We start from the raw sequence: 22,331 nt of genomic DNA on the forward strand, positions 1-22,331 counted from the left end.
TGCAGCACGGTGGCCAAGACAATACAGTGGTTTACCAGGTCAGGTTCCACTCAGAACAGGCCTCGCCATGGTCCACCAAAGAAGTTGAGTGCCGTGCTCAGCGTCATATCCAGAGGTTGTCTTTGGGAAATAGACGTATGAGTGCTGCCAGCATTGCTGCAGAGGTTGAAGGGGTGGGGGAGGGGTCAGCCTGGCAGTGCTCAGACCATACGCCGCACACTGCATCAAATTGGTCTGCATGGCTGTCATCCCAGAAGGAAGCCTCTTCTAAAGATGATGGACAAGAAAGCCCACAAACAGTTTGCTGAAGACAAGCAGACTAAGGACATGGATTACTGGAACCATCTCCTGTGCTCTGATGAGACCAAGATAAACTTATTTGGTGTCAGATGGTGTCAGGCGTGTGTGGGGGCAACCAGGTGAGGAGTACAAAGACAAGTGTGTCTTCCTACAGTCAGGCATGGTGGTGGGAGTGTCTTGGTCTGGGGCTGCATGAGTGCTGCCGGCACTGGGGAGCTACAGATCATTGAGGGAACCATGAATGCCAACATGTACTGTGACATACTGAAGCAGAGCATGATCCCCTCCCTTCAGAGACTGGGGGGCAGGGCAATATTCCAACATAACGACCCCAAACACCTCCAAGACCCCCACTGCCTTGCTAAAGAAGCTGAGGGTAAAGGTGATGGACTGACCAAGCGTCTCCAGACCTAAACCCTATTGAACATCTGTGGGGAATCCTCAAACAGAAGGTGGAGGAGGGGAAGGTCTCTAACATCCACCAGCTCTGTGATGTCATCATGGGGGAGGGGAAGAGGACTCCAGTGGCAACCTGTGAAGCTCTAGTGAACTCCATGCCCAAGAGGGTTAAGGCAGTGCTGGAAAATAATGGCGGCCACACAAAATATTCACACTTTGGGCCCAATTTGGACTTTGTCACTTAGGGGTGTACTGACTTTTGTTGCCAGGGGATTAGACATTAATGGCTGTGTGTTGAGTTATTTTGAGGGGACAGTAAATTTACACTGTTATACAAGCTGTACACTCACTACTTTACATTGTAGCAAAGTCTCATTTCTTCAGTGTTGTCACATGAAAAGATAGAATAAAATATTTACAAAAATCTGAGGGGTGTACTTACTTTTGTCAGATACAGTGTATATTTTTGCACTAGTTTTGTATTATTGATGTGAATGGACTTTATTTCGGGCCTTTTTTAATATCATCATACTAGGCTAGCCCAGTGAGGGCGAACCTTGGCAGTTGGCACCCTAGATGTTTTGGAACTACATTTCCCATGATGCTCCTGCACTCTGCAGTGTAGCTGAGCATCATGGGAGATGTAGTTCCAAAACACCTGGGGGTGCCAAGGTTCGCCATCACTGGGTTAGGGTCATATCTTTGCATGTTGAAAATGCATGCAAAATTGCACGTTTTCCCGACACGCAGAGAAACACCATTAATTTGCGCACGCCATACCACATGGTGCTGCGCATTTTTTGCAAAAGTGGGAGGGGCGAGTATTATATGCGTTGCTGTGCCGTTGATTTTTTGAACGGCGACCCTATGCACTAAGACAGCGCACACATCTGCAAGCGCGTGCATTTTTTTTGCGCGTGCCAAACCAGTGCAGCTCTTCTTTTCTGCGTAGGGCACCCCATACTATAGGATCAGCTGAAAAACGCTTGGTTGCGCATTTAGACGTGTTTTGGTCCGGCGCAATTTAAAAAATTGCACCAGCGCCTTTGTTTGCACGATTTTCGGTCATAGGGCGGCCTATACAAACAAATTCTGATTGGTCGCTTTTACGAAGGATCGCCTACATACATGTAGCATGCTATTAATGCTGAATTCTGATTGGTTGCTCGTATGAAAGATCGCCTTGCATGAGTTCATACAGCGATGACAGGTTATCAATACTGAGTTCTGATTGGTCGCTCTTACAAAGGATCGCCTACATACGTGTAGCGCGCTATTAATGCTGAATTCTGATTGGTTGCTCGTATGAAAGATCGCCTTGCATGAGTTCATACAGCGATGACAGGTTATCAATACTGAGTTCTGATTGGTCGCTCTTACAAAGGATCGCCTACATACGTGTATCGCGCTATTAATGCTGAGTTCTGATTGGTTGCTTGTATAAAAGGATCTCGTGCGAGTTCATACAGCGACGATACACACACGTAACAGGTTATTAATGCTGAATTCTGATTGGTCGCTCTTACGAAGGATCACATTTATACAGCAACGACACAAACATGTAGCGCACTATTAACGCTGAATTCTGATTGGTCGCTCGTATGAAACATCGCTTTGAATGAGTTCATACAGTGATGACACATACAGGTTATTAATACTGAATTCTGATTGGTCGATCTTACGAAGGATCGCCTACATACATGTAGCGCGCTATTAACGCTGAATTCTGATTGGCCGCTTGTATACCACATGGTGCTGCGCATTTTTAGAAAAGTGGGAGGGTGAGTATTATATGCATTGCTGTGCCATTGATTTTTTGAACGGCGACCGTATGCACTAAGACAGCGCACACATCTGTAGGCGCATGCGCCAAACCAGTGCGGCTCTTCTTTTCTGAGTAGGGCACCCCATACAATGGGATCACTTGAAAAACGCTTGGTTGCGCCTTTAGGCGTGTTTTGGGGCGGCGCGATTTTAAAAATTGTGCCAGCAACTTTGTTTGCACGATTCTGGGGCATAGGGTGGCCTATACAAACGAATGGGCCGCCCTATGCGCAAGAAACACGCAAAAAAAAGTGCTGGCGCGATTTAAAGAAAAAGAAAAAAACGGATGCGGAAAGAACGTAATGCGGTACCATGATGGGCGCAAAGATGCGTGCGTTTGCTAGACACATGGGGGGTGCTATTAGGATTTAGGGGTACCCGCATGTGTTTGCTAGACACATGGGGGTGCTATTAGGATTTAGGGGTACCCGCATGTGTTTGCTAGACACATGGGGGTGCTATTAGGATTTAGGGGTACCCGCGTGCGTTTGCTAGACACATGGGGGTGCTATTAGGATTTAGGGGTACCCGTGTGCGTTTGCTAGACACATGGGGGGTGCTATTAGGATTTAGGGGTACCCGCATGTGTTTGCTAGACACAAAGGGGTGCTATTAGGATTTAGGGGTACCCGCGTGTGTTTGCTAGACACAAGGGGGTGCTATTAGGATTTAGGGGTACCCGCGTGCGTTTGCTAGACACAAGGGGGTGCTATTAGGATTTAGGGGTACCCGCATGCGTTTGCTAGACACATGGGGGTGCTATTAGGATTTAGGGGTACCCGTGTGCGTTTGCTAGACACAAGGGGGTGCTATTAGGATTTAGGGGTACCCGTGTGCGTTTGCTAGACACATGGGGGTGCTATTAGGATTTAGGGGTACCCGTGTGCGTTTGCTAGACACATGGGGGTGCTATTAGGATTTAGGGGTAACCGCGTGCGTTTGCTAGACACATGGGGGTGCTATTAGGATTTAGGGGTACCCGCGTGCGTTTGCTAGACACATGGGGGTGCTATTAGGATTTAGGGGTACCCGCGTGCGTTTGCTAGACACATGGGGGTGCTATTAGGATTTAGGGGTACCCGCGTGCGTTTGCTAGACACATGGGGGTGCTATTAGGATTTAGGGGTACCCGCGTGCGTTTGCTAGACACAAGGGGGTGCTATTAGGATTTAGGGGTACCCGCGTGCGTTTGCTAGACACATGGGGGTGCTATTAGGATTTAGGGGTACCCGTGTGCGTTTGCTAGACACAAGGGGGTGCTATTAGGATTTAGGGGTACCCGTGTGCGTTTGCTAGACACATGGGGGTGCTATTAGGATTTAGGGGTACCCGCGTGCGTTTGCTAGACACATGGGGGTGCTATTAGGATTTAGGGGTAACCGCGTGCGTTTGCTAGACACATGGGGGTGCTATTAGGATTTAGGGGTACCCGCGTGCGTTTGCTAGACACATGGGGGTGCTATTAGGATTTAGGGGTACCCGTGTGCGTTTGCTAGACACATGGGGGGTGCTATTAGGATTTAGGGGTACCCGTGTGCGTTTGCTAGACACATGGGGGGTGCTATTAGGATTTAGGGGTACCCGCATGTGTTTGCTAGACACAAGGGGGTGCTATTAGGATTTAGGGGTACCCGCGTGTGTTTGCTAGACACATGGGGGTGCTATTAGGATTTAGGGGTACCCGCGTGTGTTTGCTAGACACAAGGGGGTGCTATTAGGATTTAGGGGTACCCGCGTGTGTTTGCTAGACACAAGGGGGTGCTATTAGGATTTAGGGGTACCCACGTGCATTTGCTAGACACATGGGGTGCTATTAGGATTTAGGGGTACCCGCGTGTGTTTGCTAGACACATGGGGGTGCTATTAGGATTTAGGGGTACCCGTGTGCGTTTGCTAGACACATGGGGGGTGCTATTAGGATTTAGGGGTACCCGCGTGTGTTTGCTAGACACAAGGGGGTGCTATTAGGATTTAGGGGTACCCACGTGCGTTTGCTAGACACATGGGGGTGCTATTAGGATTTAGGGGTACCCGCGTGTGTTTGCTAGACACAAGGGGGTGCTATTAGGATTTAGGGGTACCCGCGTGCGTTTGCTAGACACATGGGGTGCTATTAGGATTTAGGGGTACCCGCGTGCGTTTGCTAGACACATGGGGGTGCTATTAGGATTTAGCGGTACCCGCGTGCGTTTGCTAGACACATGGGGGTGCTATTAGGATTTAGGGGTACCCGCGTGCGTCTGCAAAAGGTCGGTGAGGGAAAGCGCATGGTTTTGGTGTAAATGAGCTCAAGAGTTTAAAGTGTATCAATCACCATTGGATAGAATAAATAGATACATTGTATACATTCTATACATAATATAATGATACAAAATAATAATATTGATACAATTATGATGACAGAATACAATAACAATAATATTGATAAAATAATAATAACAATAAACACTCACAGCACAGCAAGCCTCATACACACCGCAGGATCATCCAACACGGAACCGCCAACCATGGCAACCAATCAAACGTTCCTTAACGCAGTCAAATCAGTGGGACGCACATTCTGATTGGTCGTTACAGCCCAGTGCTTCCCATCTCCCATCTCAAGTTGAAGCCCTATTGGAGGAAACGCGTCAGGAGGGAGGCGTGCCGTCATTGCGTCATCGGCGGTCCGTGCTGCAGCCGGACCCGATGCACCTAGAGATCCTCAGCCTGTCAATAATTGATTTTCTGCCCGAACTTTCAACCTAACTGTAAGTGTAAATCTGTATAATAATAAATTGCATACAAAAGGTAATGCACTATTAGTCCCATCCATTCTTTTATGTACGTTGGAACATCGCGGGGAGTCCATCACCCCAAAAGGATAGGAGATACATGTTGGTATATACAGAGGGAAGAAAGTGTGAATGATTTCATCCATCTATGGTGTTAAAGAAGCATCCTCATGATCAGGATAATTAGAGGCTTGATTGTCTCTTAAATCTGGTAAGAGGCTTGTATTTATTTATCACCTGGGTGACCGTGCACGTGTGCAGGTGGAAATAGAGCACCGATTCCTTATTAGAATATCATTATCAGGCACTTACCTTCTTTCCGCCAGGTAAGGAGGCATTTCACCCGGTGGAGGGAACACTACATCATCACCTTGATTTTTAATTGGATTTTCTTCACCATTTTTTCACATTTTGGATCACATTATTCAATGGACTTTTATTTCAATGTTTATTTGAAAAGTCACATCGAGTGTTATTTGATCATTATGTTTGTTTATTTTACACCTATTCACCTAATACTGTGATTTTGAGTTGGTTTTTTCCCAATTTTGTTATATATTGGTCAATATATGATTTTTCACATTTAAGAAAAGCGCACCATCACTTTTAAACATCAACACATCCTATCATCTGGTTGCAGCCTTTCACCTAATCAGCGCACCCCTTTCTTTTCAATATTTGCATCATATAAACCAATTAACCCCCAAAACCCCGATTCCCTTCCCATCGATACATCACAACGCCCTAATAGCGTCCGTAGACCTGACAGCGTTCTAATTTAACGGGCGACCCGCCGCCGCCATGCAGAAATGGGCTCATTCAGTTACGGCATGCCAAAACGATCCACAACACGAAGCAACCGCACAGAAGCCGACGCTGCGAAGTGATCAATTCTGATTGGTGGCTGTTATTATGGATGAGCTCATACAGCGACGACAAACACATGTAAGGCGCTATTAACAGTGAATTCTGATTGGTCGCTTTTACGAAGGATCACCCTTGCATGAGTTCATACAGCGATGACAGACACACACGTAACGCGCTATTAACGCTGAGTTCTGATTGGTCACTTGTATAAAGGATCGCCTCGTGCAAGTTCATACAGTGATGACACACACACGTAACAGATTATTAATGCTGAATTCTGATTGGTCGTTCTTACGAAAGATCGCCTACATACATGTAGCGCGCTATTAACGCTGAATTCTGATTGGTCGCTCGTATGAAAGATCGCCTTGAATGAGTTCATACAGCGATGACACACACACACACGTAACAGGTTATTAATATTGAATTCTGATTGGTCGCTTTTACGAAGGATCGCCTACATACATGTAGCGTGCATTAATGCTAAATTCTGATTGGTCGCTCGTATGAAAGATCGCCTTGAATGAGTTCCTACAGCGATGACACACACAGGTTATTAATACTGAATCCTGATTGGTCGCTCTTACGAAGGATCACCTACATACATGTAGCGCGCTATTAACGCTGAATTCTGATTGGTCGCTTGTATAAAGGATCGCCTCGTGCGAGTTCATACAGCGACGACACACACATGTAACAGGTTATTAATGCTGCATTCTAATTGGTCTCTCTTATAAAGAAATCGCCTTCTATGAGTTCGTACAGCGATGACACACACAGGTTATTAATACTGAATTCTGATTGGTCGATACGGGATTATCGCACACAGAATGAGGAGTGTATACAGCTATGACCTCGCAATTACATCAGTGACCCTTTAAAAGTGTGTATATGACAAAGATGTTTTGCGGCAGAATTAGCGACGGCTGCGCGCTAATGTGCGAACGAACGATTCGTGTGTACTGCATGACTGCCTATGTGGGCGCTAGACAGAGAAGTGTGCTGGTGGTGGGGGGGGGGGGGGGGGTGTGTGCAGAGATCCCACAGTAGGGGGTGTGTACGTACGTGTGAACCTTTGTATGTGTTCGATGTCTCGTACATGCGTTCCGGTGACCTCATGCATGGCGTGTGCCCCGTGGTGTGTGTGCACAGCGAGTGCGCGTGTGTGTGCGCGCGTGTGTTTAACCCCTCTGGATGGGTCGGCTTCACATGTGTGTGTGTGTGTGCGTGCAAACCTCAGCTTTCCCATGAACCCCCCGTGGAAGGATCCAGAACAAACACAGCGTCACCCACCTAACAAAAGAGACGTAGGTGCCCCGGCGGCGGCGGCGGCAGGGGGGGTTTGCGTTGGGAATGGAGCCGCGGCGTTCTCCCCCCTCTCCTTTAAACCTGCAGCATTCCAGGAGCGTTCGGAGAGGCTCGCCGTCCGGGGCCGGACCCAACATCGCCTCCGGAGCCCCGATGGATCATGGCGATTGGAGGATTCCCTGCAGGCCGAGAGAGGATCGGAAGAGAGCAAAAAGCAGCCGGCGACGCGGCGCCCACGATAGAAAAACCTTTTTCTTTTTTCTTTCTTTTTTTTCCTTTTTTTTTTATCCGTTGTGCAGTGAAAATCCCACAAAAGACGAAAATTTTTTTAACCTCCTCTCCCTCCCAACCCCCCCCATCATCCTCCTGCTGGCTCCTCCTCCTCCTCCTCTGTGGTCACCTCCTCTCTTTCTCTGCGTCTGGCTGACTCTTGTCTCTTTCCTCCTTCTTCTTTCCTACGTTTTTTTCCCCTTCGAAAGGCGAGCGAAAGCGAAGACGCGATCTGGGGCGGAAAATGGAGGCTGCGAAAAAAAAGAAAGAAAAAGTGTTGGGTTTTGGGGGGGATATCCCTTTAATTGGGAATAGCAGAGGGGGGAGGGAGGGGGGAGAGGTCACAGTGACAGAGTGTCGCCTTCGCAGCTCCCCCTCCTCCTCCCCCCCTCCCCCCTCCCCCCCTCTCTTCCTGTACTTTCTAGCACAAAAGGGGGGGGGGGAGGTTGGATCTATCCGCAGGACTGGAGAGAAAGTAACTGTGTGTGTGCTAAGAGTGCTGCGTTCACTGCCTGGATCCTCGTCGCTTCCACCGCCTGGATCCTCGCCGCTTCCACTGTCTGGATCCTCGGCGCTTTCGCCTGGATCCTCGCGCTTCCACCGCCTGGATTCTGGATCCTCGTTGCTTCCACCGCCTGGATCCTCATGGCTTCTGCCTGGATCCTCGCGCTTCCACCGCCTGGATCCTCGCGCTTCCACCGCCTGGATCCTCGTACTTCCACTGCCTGGATCCTTGTCGCTTCCACTGCCTAGATCCTTGCCACCGCCGCCTGAAACCTGGCCGCTTCCACCGCCTGGATCCTGTATCCTCGTCGCTTCCACTGCCTGGATCCTCGCCACCTGGATCCTCACCGCTTCCACCGCCTGGATCCTCGTCGCTGCTGCCTGGATCCTCGCCGCTTCCACTTGGATCCTCGCCGCTTCCACCACCTGAATCCTGGATCCTCGTCGCTTCCACTGCCTGGATCCTCGCCATCTGGATCCTCGCCGCTTCAACCGCCTAGATCCTCGCCGCTTCCGCCTGGATCCTCGCGCTTCCACCGCCTGGATCCTTGTCGCTTTCACCGCCTAGAGCCTTGCCACCGTTACCTGGATCCTTGCCACCGCCGCCTGGATCCTTGTCGCTTCCACTGCCTGTATCCTCCCTGCCTGGATCCTCGCCGCTTCCACTGCCTGGATCCTCTCCGCCTGGATCCTCGCCACTTCCACCGCCTGGATCCTCGTCGCTTCCACCGTCTGGATTCTCGCCACCGCCGCCTGGATCCTCGCTGCTTCCACCGCCTGGATCCTTGCCGCTTCCACTGCCTGGATCCTTGCCACCGCCGCCTGGATCCTCGCTGCTTCCACCACCTGGATCCTCGCTGCCGACTGGATCCTCGCTGCCGCCTGGTTGCTCACCACCGCCAGGGCCAGGATCCTCGCCGCTGCCTGGATCCTCGCCCCCACTGCCTGGATCCTCGCCGCTGCCTGGATCCTCTCCACTTCTGCTGCCGGGATCCTTGCCACCACCTGGATCCTTGTAGCCATCACCGCCTGGATCCACACCGCTCCCACCACCTGGCTACCGCCCCCACCTGGACTCTCATTGCCGCCACCTCTTGGATCTTCACCGCCGCTCAATCCGCTTGGAAAATCTCCTTTAAGCTGGCCATACACTGTACAATCTGATTGTATAGGCTCCTCTATTGTGGCAGGACGCGCTTTGCTAAATAATCAATTTCTTTTCTGATCGATCTCTTTCAATAGGAACAATCAATCTCTTTTAAACTGACCACACACTATACAATCTGTCTGTATGATCTCCTCCTTTAGGTTGGCCATACTCATATAATCTGATTGTATAAGCTCCTTTATGGTGGCTGTACACACTTCAATAAATGATCGATTTCCTTTCCGATCGATCTCTTCAAATAGAAATAGTCAATCTCCTTTCAGCTGGCCATACACTATACAATCCGATTGTACAATATCCTTTATGGTGACCGTACACACTTCGATAAATGATCGATATAGTTTCCCATTGATCTCTTCCAATAGGATTAATCAATTTATAGTCGCCAACCCATTCGATCGATATGTTAAACACAGGGGAGTGGATTTCAATCGATAGCTAAGATACGATTGTAACTCATCGATCATGTCTCTGATTGGTCCATCAACATACAAACGTGGGAATTTATCGGAACTGGAGCAGAGAGAAGAGTGGGCGACCAATCAGTTTCTATCTTTAGCTTTTTCGGTTAAGCTTTGAAAATGAAAGATAGAAGCTGATTGGTCGCTCTGGATTCTCTCTGCTCTGGTTTCCGATAAATTCCCCGTAAAGTATCTCCGTCCTACCAATCGATGCAAAACGATCGATAATATTCTGCCCCGGCCAATCAACTCAGTTTGATCACTTTTGATTGAAATTGATTCAAAAGCGATCAAAAAGGAAGTGATGGCTATTCGATTGTTACCAGATTCAACTGATTGGATCTAATCATACATCGATCTCAGTCCCATCTATTAAAGCCCTTAAGTGCCACCTATCAATGCCAACTGTTAGGCAGCACTAACAGTGCCCTTCAGTGTCCATCATTGCCACTTATCAGTGCTGCTGGTCAGTGCCACCTATCAGTGCCCACCAGTGCCGCCTATCAGTCCCCTTAGGTACCACCTCTCAATGCCAAATGTCTGCTGCCTATCAGTGCCAATCACTGCCACCTATTAGTGCTGCCGATTAGTACCCTTCAGTGCTGCCTATCAAAGCCCACCAGTGCCGTCTCATAAGTGCGCATCTGTGCCACCTATCAGTTCCCTTCAGTGCGGCCTATCGGTGCAATCTCATCAGTGCCCTTCAGAGCTGCCTATCAGTGCCCTTCAGTCCTGCCTATCAGTGCCGCCTATCAGTGCCCTTCAGTCCTGCCTATCAGTCCTGCCTATCAGTGCCGCCTATCAGTGCCTATCAGTGCTGCCTCATGAGTGCCGTCTCATCAGTGCGCATCCGTGCCCCCTATCAGTGCTCCCTTTCAGTGCCGTCTCATCAGTGCCACCTGTCTGTGTCCTTTAGTGCTGCCTATCAGTGCCAACCGTCAATGCTGCCTATCAGTGCCCATCACTGCCACCTATCAGTGCTGCTAATCAGTGCCCAATCAGTGCCAAATATCAGGGCTGCCTAACAGTGCGCACCACTGCTGTCTCATCAGTGTGCATCTGTGCCACCTATCAGTGCCCTTTAGTTCTGCCTATTAGTGTCACCTATCAGTGCCCTTCAGTGCCGCCTATCAATGCCAACTGTCAGTGCTGCCTATCAGTGCCCATCACTGCCACCTATCAGTGCTGCTGATCAGTGCCCACCAGTGCCATCTCATCAGGGCGCATCAGTGCCACCTATCAGTGCCCTTCAGCGCTGCCTATCAGTCAAGGAGAAAAATTGCCTGTCTGAAAAATGTTATAAAAAAACATGAATTTTTTTTTTTAATTTTTCTTTTATTTATTTAGGAATACTTTCAAAAATGTTGGACGATTTCATGCTCCCAACTTTGTGGGAGGAGTTTGGGGATGTCCCCTTCCTGCAGGCCAGTCAACTTCCTCCACCCCAAACTCGCTCATCAAAATTTTCGGTCTTTTTTTATTTGTTTAGCAAAAAAAGAAAAAACCCAGAGGCGATCGAATACCCCCAAAAGAAAGCTCTATTTGTAGGGAAAAAAGTTGGGAGCATGAAATTGTCCAAAATGTCTTGGTATGCTGACGCCTTAAAACAGGGATCCTCAAACGACTGCCCCCCCAGATGTTGCGGAACTACACATTCCATGAGGTATTGTGAAACTCTGACATTCACAGGCATGACTAGGCATGATGGGAATTGTAGTTCCTGAACAACTGGAAGGCCATAGTTTGAAGACCCCTGCCTTAAGAGTTCCCTTCCCTGGAACTAAGGGGCCAAGCCCAACCCCTGAAAATGAACCCCTTGCCATAATCCCCCCCTCCACCACATGATTTGGACCAGTGCTCAAAGCAAGGTCCATAAAGACATGGATGAGCGAGTTTGGGGTGGAGGAACTTGACTGGCCGGCATCTCAACCCAGTAGAACACCTTTGGGATGAATTATAGTGCAGACTGCAAACCTGGCCTTCTCGTCCAACATCAGTGCCTGACCTCACGAATGCGCTTCCAGGAGAATGGTGAAACATTCCCATAGACACTCCTAAACCTTGTGGACGGCCTTCCCAGAAGAGTTGAAGCTGTTATAGCTGCAAAGGGCGGCCAACTCAATATTGAACCCTACGAACTAAGACTGGGATGCCATTAAAGTTCATGTGTGTGTAAAGGCAGGCGTCCCAATACTTTTGGTAATATAGTGTATATAGAGAGGGGTCCCAATACTTTTGGTAATATAGTGTATATAGAGAGGCGTCCCAATACTTTTGGTAATATAGTGTATATAGAGAGGCGTCCCAATACTTTTGGTAATATAGTGTATATAGAGAAGCGTCCCAATACTTTTGGTAATATAGTGTATATAGAGAGGCGTCCCAATACTTTTGGTGATATAGTGTATATAGAGAGGTGTCCCAATACTTTTGGTAATATAGAATATATAGAGAGGGGTCCCAATACTTTTGGTAATATAGTGTATATAGAGAGGGGTCCCAATACTTTTGGTAATATAGTGTATATAGAGAGGCGTCCCAATACTTTTGGTAATATAGTGTATATAGAGAGAGGCGTCCCAATACTTTTGGTAATATAGTGTATATAGAGAGGCGTCCCAATACTTTTGGTAATATAGTGTATATAGAGAGGCGTCCCAATACTTTTGGTAATATAGTGTATATATAGAGAGGCGTCCCAATACTTTTGGTAATATAGAGTATATAGAGAGGGGTCCCAATACATTTGGTCATATTGCAGTGGTTCTCAATTCCGGTCCTCGGGACCCACTAACAGGCCAGATTTTAAGTATTACCTTGGGGGATGCAGACTAGAATACTGCAATCACTGAGCAGCAAATGAGATCACCTGTGATGTAATTTAGTTATCTTGCAAACCTGGCCTGTTGGTGGGTCCCGAGGACCGGAGTTGAGAACCACTGATATAGAGTATATAGAGAGGGGTCCCAATACTTTTGGTAATATAGTGTATATAGAGAGGGGTCCCAATACTTTTGGTAATATAGTGTATATAGAGAAGCGTCCCAATACTTTTGGTAATATAGTGTATATAGAGAGGGGTCCCAATACTTTTGGTAATATAGTGTATATAGAGAGGCGTCCCAATACTTTTGGTCATATAGAGTATATAGAGAAGCGTCCCAATACTTTTGGTAATATAGTATATAGAGAGGGGTCCCAATACTTTTGGTAATATAGTGTATATAGAGAGGTGTCCCAATACTTTTGGTAATATAGTGTATATAGAGAGGCGTCCCAATACTTTTGGTAATATAGTGTATATAGAGAGGGGTCCCAATACATTTGGTAATATAGTGTATATAGAGAGGGGTCCCAATACTTTTGGTAATATAGTGTATATAGAGAGGCGCCCCAATACTTTTGGTAATATAGTGTATATAGAGAGGCGTCCCAATACTTTTGGTAATATAGTGTATATATATATATATATATATACGGGGGTTGGGATATGAAGTTTTGGATGTGCGTAGATTCATTTTGGAGGATAAGGATGTTGTTTGGTGTCGATTTTCCTGGCGCCCGCTTCCACCAATCAGATTCCTCCTTTCATGTCTCTGTTGCAGTAATAAAGGGGGACCGAAGGTAGAATAGAATCGGCTCTTCCATGAATAATCCGGACTCGTCACATCGGATCGGGATAACGGTGATTCTGTATTTTTAGCACGGCGTCGGTGCTCAGTGTCACCCAGAACAGGGCCCCCCGGCAATAAACCCCCCCCCCATCCCCCGTCTGTGCTGACGTCTCCTCCGTGTGGATTGTACGCCGCTAAAGGAAAATAGATTAGAGATGTCGTCTTCATCCCTAAATGTACCCCCCCCCCCAGACTGTAACACCCTCATTTAAATGTCTGTGACATCCCTCCCATCCCCCCCCGGATTCTGCACAGACCTCCATCTTTCCCGGGAAATCCTCCCAGCTACAATGTTTCTATTCCATATCTCCGGATTCTCATTTATAGCGGGGGGGTGGGGGGGGAGTCTACCTGAAGAACATGGGAGGAGTCAGAGATCACCGGGGGGGGGGAGGGAGAGTCACACCCCCCCCACACCTGATATTTATCTCTAATTGCCGTACTACCGTGTCACAATGGTGTGTACATTGCACCGCAATCACGGGTTCAAATCAGGTGGAGAGAAAGCAACATATCACCTGTCACACACTTGGATCGCTTTTCAGAGGAGCACTTGTGAAGGAGCCCCTTAGTTTGTTTCAGCAGCGGCGTAAAGTTGGAGTGGTGGTAAACTCCTGCGGTTGAGTCGTGCTTTTACCACCCCAAGCCCTACCTGTACCACCAGGTCCCATCAGTTCAGCAGGGGGGGGGGGGCACACAGCGGTAAGGACTGGATCATGGACAGGAACAGGTGACAGGTGGTGGTAAACCCCTGCGTAAAGTTGGGGTGGTGGTAAACTCCTGCGGTTGAGTCATGCTTTTACCACCCCCCAATCCCTACCAGTACCACCAGTCTCCCTATACGGGGCCAAGGTCCCACCAGTTCAGGGGGGGGGGGGGGGCACACAGCGGTAAGGACTGGATCATGGACTGGAGGAGGTGACAGGTGGGTGGTAAACCCCTGCGTAAAGTTGGGGTGGTGGTAAACTCATGCGGCTGAGTCATGCTTTCACTACACCACAACCCCTACCAGTACCACCAGTCCCATTGTACGGGGCTCAGGTCCCATCAGTTCAGCGGGGGGGGGGGGGGGGTTTAGGCAGCGTTAAGGATTGGATCATGGAAAGGAGGGGGGGTGACAGGTGGTGGTAAAAACCCCTGCGTAAAGTTGGGGTGGTGGTAAACTCCTGCAGTTGAGTCATGCTTTTACCACCCCCCAATCCCTACCAATACCACCAGTCTCCCTATACGGGGCCAAGGTCCCATCAGTTCAGGGGGGGGGGGGGCTGCAATATTAAGGATTTGATCATTGACAGGAGGAGGTGACAGGTGGTGGGGGGGATTACAGGAACCGATCCCCTGTATGGCTTTCCCTGCAGCAGCTGAAGGCTTTATCTCCTTCCCCCACCAGCTGCTGCAGGGGGTAACTACAGGGCATCTGTTCTAATAAATGCCCCCCGCAGCACCGATCACCCCTCCTATAGGCAAATTCCTTCCCCCTACTTCTGGCCCCCCCTCATATGCAGCTCTTCCCGTCTTCCTCCTGCAGGGTACAAGGGATCTCTTCATTATGGGGAGCGGGTCAGGTAGGCTGTACGGGGCCCCCTGATTTCTAACAGCAGCCCAGTCTCTACCTCCTTAAAGCCCCTTTGACACTTATACCACCTAAAAGTGGTGCGACTTTGACGCGGCTTCGATGCAACTTGGAGCAACGCCTGTGTAATCTTGAGGTCTAAGGACCTCGTTGTATCAAAGTCAGACCAATGTAGTGCAGGGACTACTTAGAAGTCGCACAGATATGAACGGTCCTCATTGGAAATCATGGGGCACGACTTTTCATGCGACTTTGCAGTCCCAAGTCGCACAAGTGTGAAAGGGGCCCCAGCTGCTGAGGCAGCAGCCAGAGATGCACACAAATGGCGCAGCAGGAATTGGTTTTGGTGGGTGCTGCCGCCTGCCAATCACCACTCATTCATGTAAATGGGGGCCACTCTGCAAGTTCCCCGCAACTGCATGCTTCTGCGGGGTCCAAGGGGTTAAATCAGGGGGTGGGAAAGCAACACAATGCTGCCTGATTTAACCCCTCATTTGCTGTGCTGCACAAGGCTGCTGGGCGCTCGCATAGCAGCCTCATTCACTTGAATGGGTCGTGCCTGGCAGGTGCTACGCCCACCGACCATGGCAGGGAGTAGAACTCCTGCTGCACCTACGACATGTGTACCCCCCCCCCCCCCGTCACTGCAGCTAAAGGGGGTGTGGTTGGCGCAGGGTAGTAAAAACGTCTTAACTATGGGGGTTTACCACCCCCCAAACTGCAAATGTAATGACATCTTACTGTTCTGAGTTCCCGATAAGGGTGCTTTCATACTGATGTGCTACAGTTTACCTGCACCGCGGGTGAAGCGCAGGGCTTCTGCAACTTTCCTGGGTTAGCTGCGCTTTGCCATAGACCTTTATTATATCCTGCAGGTGTGAGGCACCGAAACTTCTGCATTCAGAAAGCTATTATATTCTGCAGGTGTGAGGCACCGAAACTCTTGCATTCAGAAAGCTATTATATCCTGCAGGTGTGAGGCACCGAAACTCCTGCATTCAGAAAGCTATTATATCCTGCAGGTGTGAGGCACCGAAACTCCTGCATTCAGAAAGCTATTATATCCTGCAGGTGTGAGGCACCGAAACTCTTGCATTCAGAAAGCTATTATATCCTGCAGGTGTGAGGCACCGAAACTCTTGCATTCAGAAAGCTATTATATCCTGCAGGTGTGAGGCACCGAAACTTCTGCATTCAGAAAGCTATTATATCAAAGCCCCCTTCCTTCACAATCCCCATCAAAGCCCCCCATACATCAGAAGCCCCCCTTCCATCAGAATCCCAATCAAAGCCCCCTTACATCAGAATCTCCATTGAAGCCCCCCTTCCATCAGGATCCTTATCAAAGCCCCCCTTACATCAGAATCCCCATCAAAGCCCCCCTTCCTTCAGAATCCCCATCGAAGTCCCCCTTCCTTCAGAATCCCCATCAAAGCCCCCCTTCCATCAGAATGCACATCAAAGCCCCCCATTCCATCAGAATCCACATCAGAAGCCCCCCTTCCATCGGAATCCCCATTGAAGCCCCCCTTCCATCAGAATCCCCATCAAAGCCCCCCTTCCATCAGAATCCACATCAAAGCCCCCCTTCCATCAGAAGCCACATCAGAAGCCCCCCTTCCATCAGAATCCCCACCAAAGCCCCCCTTCCATCAGAATCCCCATCAAAGTCCCCCTTCCATCAGAATCCCCATCAAAGCCCCCCTTCCATCAGAATCCACATCGAAGCCCCCCTTCCATCAGAATCCCCATCGAAGCCCCCTTACATCAGAATCTCTCTTGAAGCCCCCCTTCCATCAGAATCCTTATCGAAACCCCCCTTACATCAGAATCCTCATCAAAGCCCCCTTACATCAGGGTCCCCATCAAGGCCCCCTTCCATCAGAATCCCCATCAAAGCCCCCCTTCCATCAGAATCCCCATCAAAGCCCCCCTTCCATCAGAATCCCCATCAAAGCCCCCCTTCCATCAGAATCCCCATCAAAGCCCCCCTTCCATCAGAATCTCCATCAAAGCCCCCCTTCCATCAGAATCCCCATCAAAGCCCCCCTTCCATCAGAATCTCCATCGAAGCCCCCCTTCCATCAGAATCCCCATCAAAGCCCCCCTTCCATCAGAATCCCCATCGTAGCCCCCTTTCCATCAGAATCCCCATCGAAGCCCCCTTACATCAGAATCTCCCTTGAAGCCCCCCTTCCATCAGAATCCCCATCAAAGCCCCCTTACTTCAGAATCCTCATGAAAGCCCCCCTTCCATCAGAATCCCCATCAAAGCCCCCCTTACATCAGAATCCCCATCAAAGCCCCCCTTACATCAGAATCTCCATTGAAACCCCCCTTACATCAGAATCCTTATCGAAGCCCCCCTTACATCAGAATACCCATCAAAGCCCCCTTACATCAGGGTCCCCATCAAGGCCCCCTTCCATCAGAATCCCCATTAAAGCCCCCCTTCCATCAGAATCCACATCAGAAGCCCCCCTTCCATCAGAATCCCCATCAAAGCCCCCCTTCCATCAGAATCCACATCGAAGCCCCCCTTACATCAAAATCCCCATCGAAGCCCCACTTCCATCAGAATCCCCATCGAAGCCCCCCTTCCATCAGAATCCTTATTGAAGCCCCCCTTCCATCAGAATCCCCATTGAAGCCCCCTTACATCAGAATCCCCATCGAAGCCCCCCTTCCATCAGAATCCTTATCGAAACCCCCCTTACATCAGAATCCCCATCACAGCCCCCCCCCATACATCAGAAGCCCCCCTTCCATCAGAATCCCCATCAAAACCCCCTTCCATCAGAATCCCCATCTTCCTGTATAGGGTGACAACGCTCTGTCCCTATCTCCCAATTGCTGAGTGAGTAGTCACACTGCCATGAAGGTCCTTCATCCTGTATAGGGTGACAACGCTCTGTCCCTGTCTTCCAATTACTGAGTGAGTTGTCACACTGCCATGAAGGTCCTTCTTCCTGTATAGGGTGATAACGCTCTGTCCCTGTCTTCGAGTTGTTGAGCAAGTTGTCACACTGCCATGAAGGTCCTTCCTGTATAGGGTGACAACGCTCTGTCCCTGTCTCCCAATTACTGAGTGAGTTGTCACACTGCCATGAAGGTCCTTCTTCCTGTATAGGGTGACAACGCTCTGTCCCTGTCTCCCAATTGCTGAGTGAGTTGTCACACTGCCATGAAGGCCCTTCTTCCTGTATAGGGTGACAACGCTCTGTCCGTGTCTTCCAATTACTGAGTGAGTTGTCACACTGCCATGAAGGTCCTTCTTCCTGTATAGGGTGACAACGTTCTGTCCCTGTGTCCCAATTGCTGAGTGAGTTGTCACACTGCCATGAAGGCCCTTCTTCCTGTATAGGGTGACAACGCTCTGTCCCTGTCTTCCAATTACTGAGTGAGTTGTCACACTGCCATGCAGGTCCTTCTTCCTGTATAGGGTGACAACGCTCTGTCCCTGTCTCCTAATTCCTTAGTGAGTTGTCACATTGCCATGAAGGTCCTTCTTCCTGTATAGGGTGACAACGCACTGTCCCTGTCTTCCAATTACTGAGTGAGTTGTCACACTGCCATGAAGGTCCTTCTTCCTGTATAGGGTGACAACGCTCTGTCCCTGTCTCCCAATTGCTGAGTGAGTTGTCACACTGCCATGAAGGTCCTTCTTCCTGTATAGGGTGACAACGCTCTGTCCGTGTCTCCCAATTGCTGAGTGAGTTGTCACACTGCCATGAAGGACCTTCTTCCTGTTTAGGGTGACAACGCTCTGTCCCTGTCTCCCAATTGCTGAGTGAGTTGTCACACTGCCATGAAGGTCCTTCTTCCTGTATAGGGTGACAACGCTCTGTCCCTGTCTACCAATTGCTGAGTGAGTTGTCACACTGCCATGATGTTCCTTCTTCCTGTATAGGGTGACAACGCTCTGTCCCTGTCTCCCAATTGCTGAGTGAGTTGTCACACTGCCATGAAGGTCCTTCTTCCTATAGAGGGTGACAACGCTCTGTCCCTGTCTCCCAATTGCTGAGTGAGTTGTCACACTGCCATGAAGGTCCTTCTTCCTGTATAGGGTGACAACGCTCTGTCCCTGTCTCCCAATTGCTGAGTGAGTTGTCACATTGGCATGAAGGTCCTTCTTCCTGTATAGGGTGACAACGTTCTGTCCCTGTCTCCCAATTACTAAGTGAGTTGTCACACTGCCATGAAGGTCCTTCTTCCTGTGTAGGGTGACAACGCTCTGTCCCTGTCTCCCAATTGCTGAGTGAGTTGTCACATTGCCATGAAGGTCCTTCTTCCTGTATAGGGTGACAACGCTCTGTCCCTGTCTTCCAATTGCTAATTAGGTTGTCACACTGCCATGAAGGTCCTTCTTCCTGTATAGGGTGACAACGCTCTGTCCCTGTTTTCCAATTGCTGAGCGAGTTGTCACACTGCCATGAAGGTCCTTCTTCCTGTATAGGGTGACAACACTCTGTCCCTGTCTCCCAATTGCTGATTGAGTTGTCACACTGCCATGAAGGTCCCTCTTCCTGTATAGGGTGACAACGCTCTGTCCCTGTCTCCCGATTGCTGAGTGAGTTGTCACATTGCCATGAAGGTCCTTCTTCCTGTATAGGGTGACAACGCTCTGTCCCTGTCTCCCAATTGCTGAGTGAGTTGTCACACTGCCATGAAGGTCCTTCTTACTGTAAAGGGTGACAACGCTCTGTCCCTGTCTCCCAATTGTTGAATGAGTTGTCACGCTGCCATGAAGGTCCTTCTTCCTGTATAGGGTGACAACGCTCTGTCCCTGTCTCCCAATTGCTGAGTGAGTTGTCACACTGGCATGAAGGTCCTTCTTCCTGTATAGGGTGACAACGCTCTGTCCCTGTCTCCCAATTGCTGAGTGAGTTGTCACACTGCCATGAAGGTCCTTCTTCCTATAGAGGGTGACAACGCTCTGTCCCTGTCTCCCAATTGCTGAGTAAGTTGTCACATTGCCATGAAGGTCCTTCTTCCTGTATAGGGTGACAAAGCTCTGTCCCTGTCTCCCAATTGCTGAGTGAGTTGTCACACTGCCATGAAGGTCCTTCTTCCTGTATAGGGTGACAACGCTCTGTCTCTGTCTCCCAATTGCTGAGTGAGTTGTCACACTGCTATGAAGGTCCTTTTGTCTGCATAGGGTGACAACGATCTGTCCCTGTCTCCCAATTGCTGAGTGAGTTGTCACACTGCCATGAAGGTCCTTCTTCCTGTATAGGGTGACAACGCTCTGTCTCTGTCTCCCAATTGCTGAGTGAGTTGTCACACTGCCATGAAGGTCCTTCTTCCTATAGAGCAAGGATCCTCAAACTACGGCCCTCCAGCTGTTGCAGGACTACACATCCCATGAGGCATTGAAAAACTCTGACATTCACAGACATCACTAGGCATGATGGGAATTGTAGTTCCTGAACAACTGGAGGGCCATAGTTTGAAGACCCCTGCTATAGAGGGTGACAACGCTCTGTCCCTGACTTCCAATTGCTGAGCGAGTTGTCACACTGCCATGAAGGTCCTTCTTCCTGTATAGGGTGACAACACTCTGTCCCTGTCTCCCAATTACTGAGTGAGTTGTCACACTGCCATGAAGGTCCTTCTTCCTGTATAGGGTGACAACGCTCTGTCCCTGTCTTCCAATTGCTGAGCGAGTTGTCACACTGTCATGAAGGTCCTTCTTCCTGTATAGGGTGACAACGCTCTGTCCCTGACTTCTAATTGCTGAGCGAGTTGTCACACTGCCATGAAGGTCCTTCTTCTTGTATAGGGTGACAACGCTCTGTCCCTGTCTTCCAATTGTTGAGTGAGTTGTCACACTGCCATTAAGGTCCTTCTTCCTATAGAGGGTGACAACGCTCTGTCCCTGTCTCCCAATTGCTTAGTGAGTTGTCACACTGCCATGAAGGACCTTCTTCCTGTATAGGGTGACAACACTCTGTCCCTGTCTCCCAATAGTTGAGTGAGTTGTCACACTGCCACAAAGGTCCTTCTTCCTGTATAGGGTGACAACGCTCTGTCCGTGTCTCCCAATTGCTGAGTGAGTTGTCACACTGCCATGAAGGACCTTCTTCCTGTTTAGGGTGACAACGCTCTGTCCCTGTCTCCCAATTGCTGAGTGAGTTGTCACACTGCCATGAAGGTCCTTCTTCCTGTATAGGGTGACAACGCTCTGTCCCTGTCTACCAATTGCTGAGTGAGTTGTCACACTGCCATGATGTTCCTTCTTCCTGTATAGGGTGACAACGCTCTGTCCCTGTCTCCCAATTGCTGAGTGAGTTGTCACACTGCCATGAAGGTCCTTCTTCCTATAGAGGGTGACAACGCTCTGTCCCTGTCTCCCAATTGCTGAGTGAGTTGTCACACTGCCATGAAGGTCCTTCTTCCTGTATAGGGTGACAACGCTCTGTCCCTGTCTCCCAATTGCTGAGTGAGTTGTCACATTGGCATGAAGGTCCTTCTTCCTGTATAGGGTGACAACGTTCTGTCCCTGTCTCCCAATTACTAAGTGAGTTGTCACACTGCCATGAAGGTCCTTCTTCCTGTGTAGGGTGACAACGCTCTGTCCCTGTCTCCCAATTGCTGAGTGAGTTGTCACATTGCCATGAAGGTCCTTCTTCCTGTATAGGGTGACAACGCTCTGTCCCTGTCTTCCAATTGCTAATTAGGTTGTCACACTGCCATGAAGGTCCTTCTTCCTGTATAGGGTGACAACGCTCTGTCCCTGTTTTCCAATTGCTGAGCGAGTTGTCACACTGCCATGAAGGTCCTTCTTCCTGTATAGGGTGACAACACTCTGTCCCTGTCTCCCAATTGCTGATTGAGTTGTCACACTGCCATGAAGGTCCCTCTTCCTGTATAGGGTGACAACGCTCTGTCCCTGTCTCCCGATTGCTGAGTGAGTTGTCACATTGCCATGAAGGTCCTTCTTCCTGTATAGGGTGACAACGCTCTGTCCCTGTCTCCCAATTGCTGAGTGAGTTGTCACACTGCCATGAAGGTCCTTCTTACTGTAAAGGGTGACAACGCTCTGTCCCTGTCTCCCAATTGTTGAATGAGTTGTCACGCTGCCATGAAGGTCCTTCTTCCTGTATAGGGTGACAACGCTCTGTCCCTGTCTCCCAATTGCTGAGTGAGTTGTCACACTGGCATGAAGGTCCTTCTTCCTGTATAGGGTGACAACGCTCTGTCCCTGTC

At 49.4% G+C, this 22,331-nt stretch overlaps 1 protein-coding gene across 3 annotated transcripts in view; it reads right to left on the reverse strand.

Moving 5' to 3' along the window:
* ATN1 (atrophin 1) overlaps nt 1–7,942 on the reverse strand; it is an 83,739-nt gene extending 75,797 nt beyond the window's left edge. For 2 of the 3 annotated variants that reach the window (XM_082267373.1, XM_082267371.1), the window contains exon 1: nt 7,458–7,814. The gene's annotated coding sequence lies outside the window, so the exon portion shown is untranslated. Of the gene's footprint in view, nt 1–7,457; nt 7,815–7,872 lie in introns of those variants that run through there. The other variant, XM_082267372.1, reaches the window with a different exon arrangement.
* Between the last annotated feature and the right edge of the window lie 14,389 nt (nt 7,943–22,331).

This window comes from Pelophylax lessonae (genome assembly GCF_965119305.1).
Source record: "Pelophylax lessonae genome assembly, chromosome: 9".
Taxonomy (NCBI): domain Eukaryota; kingdom Metazoa; phylum Chordata; class Amphibia; order Anura; family Ranidae; genus Pelophylax; species Pelophylax lessonae.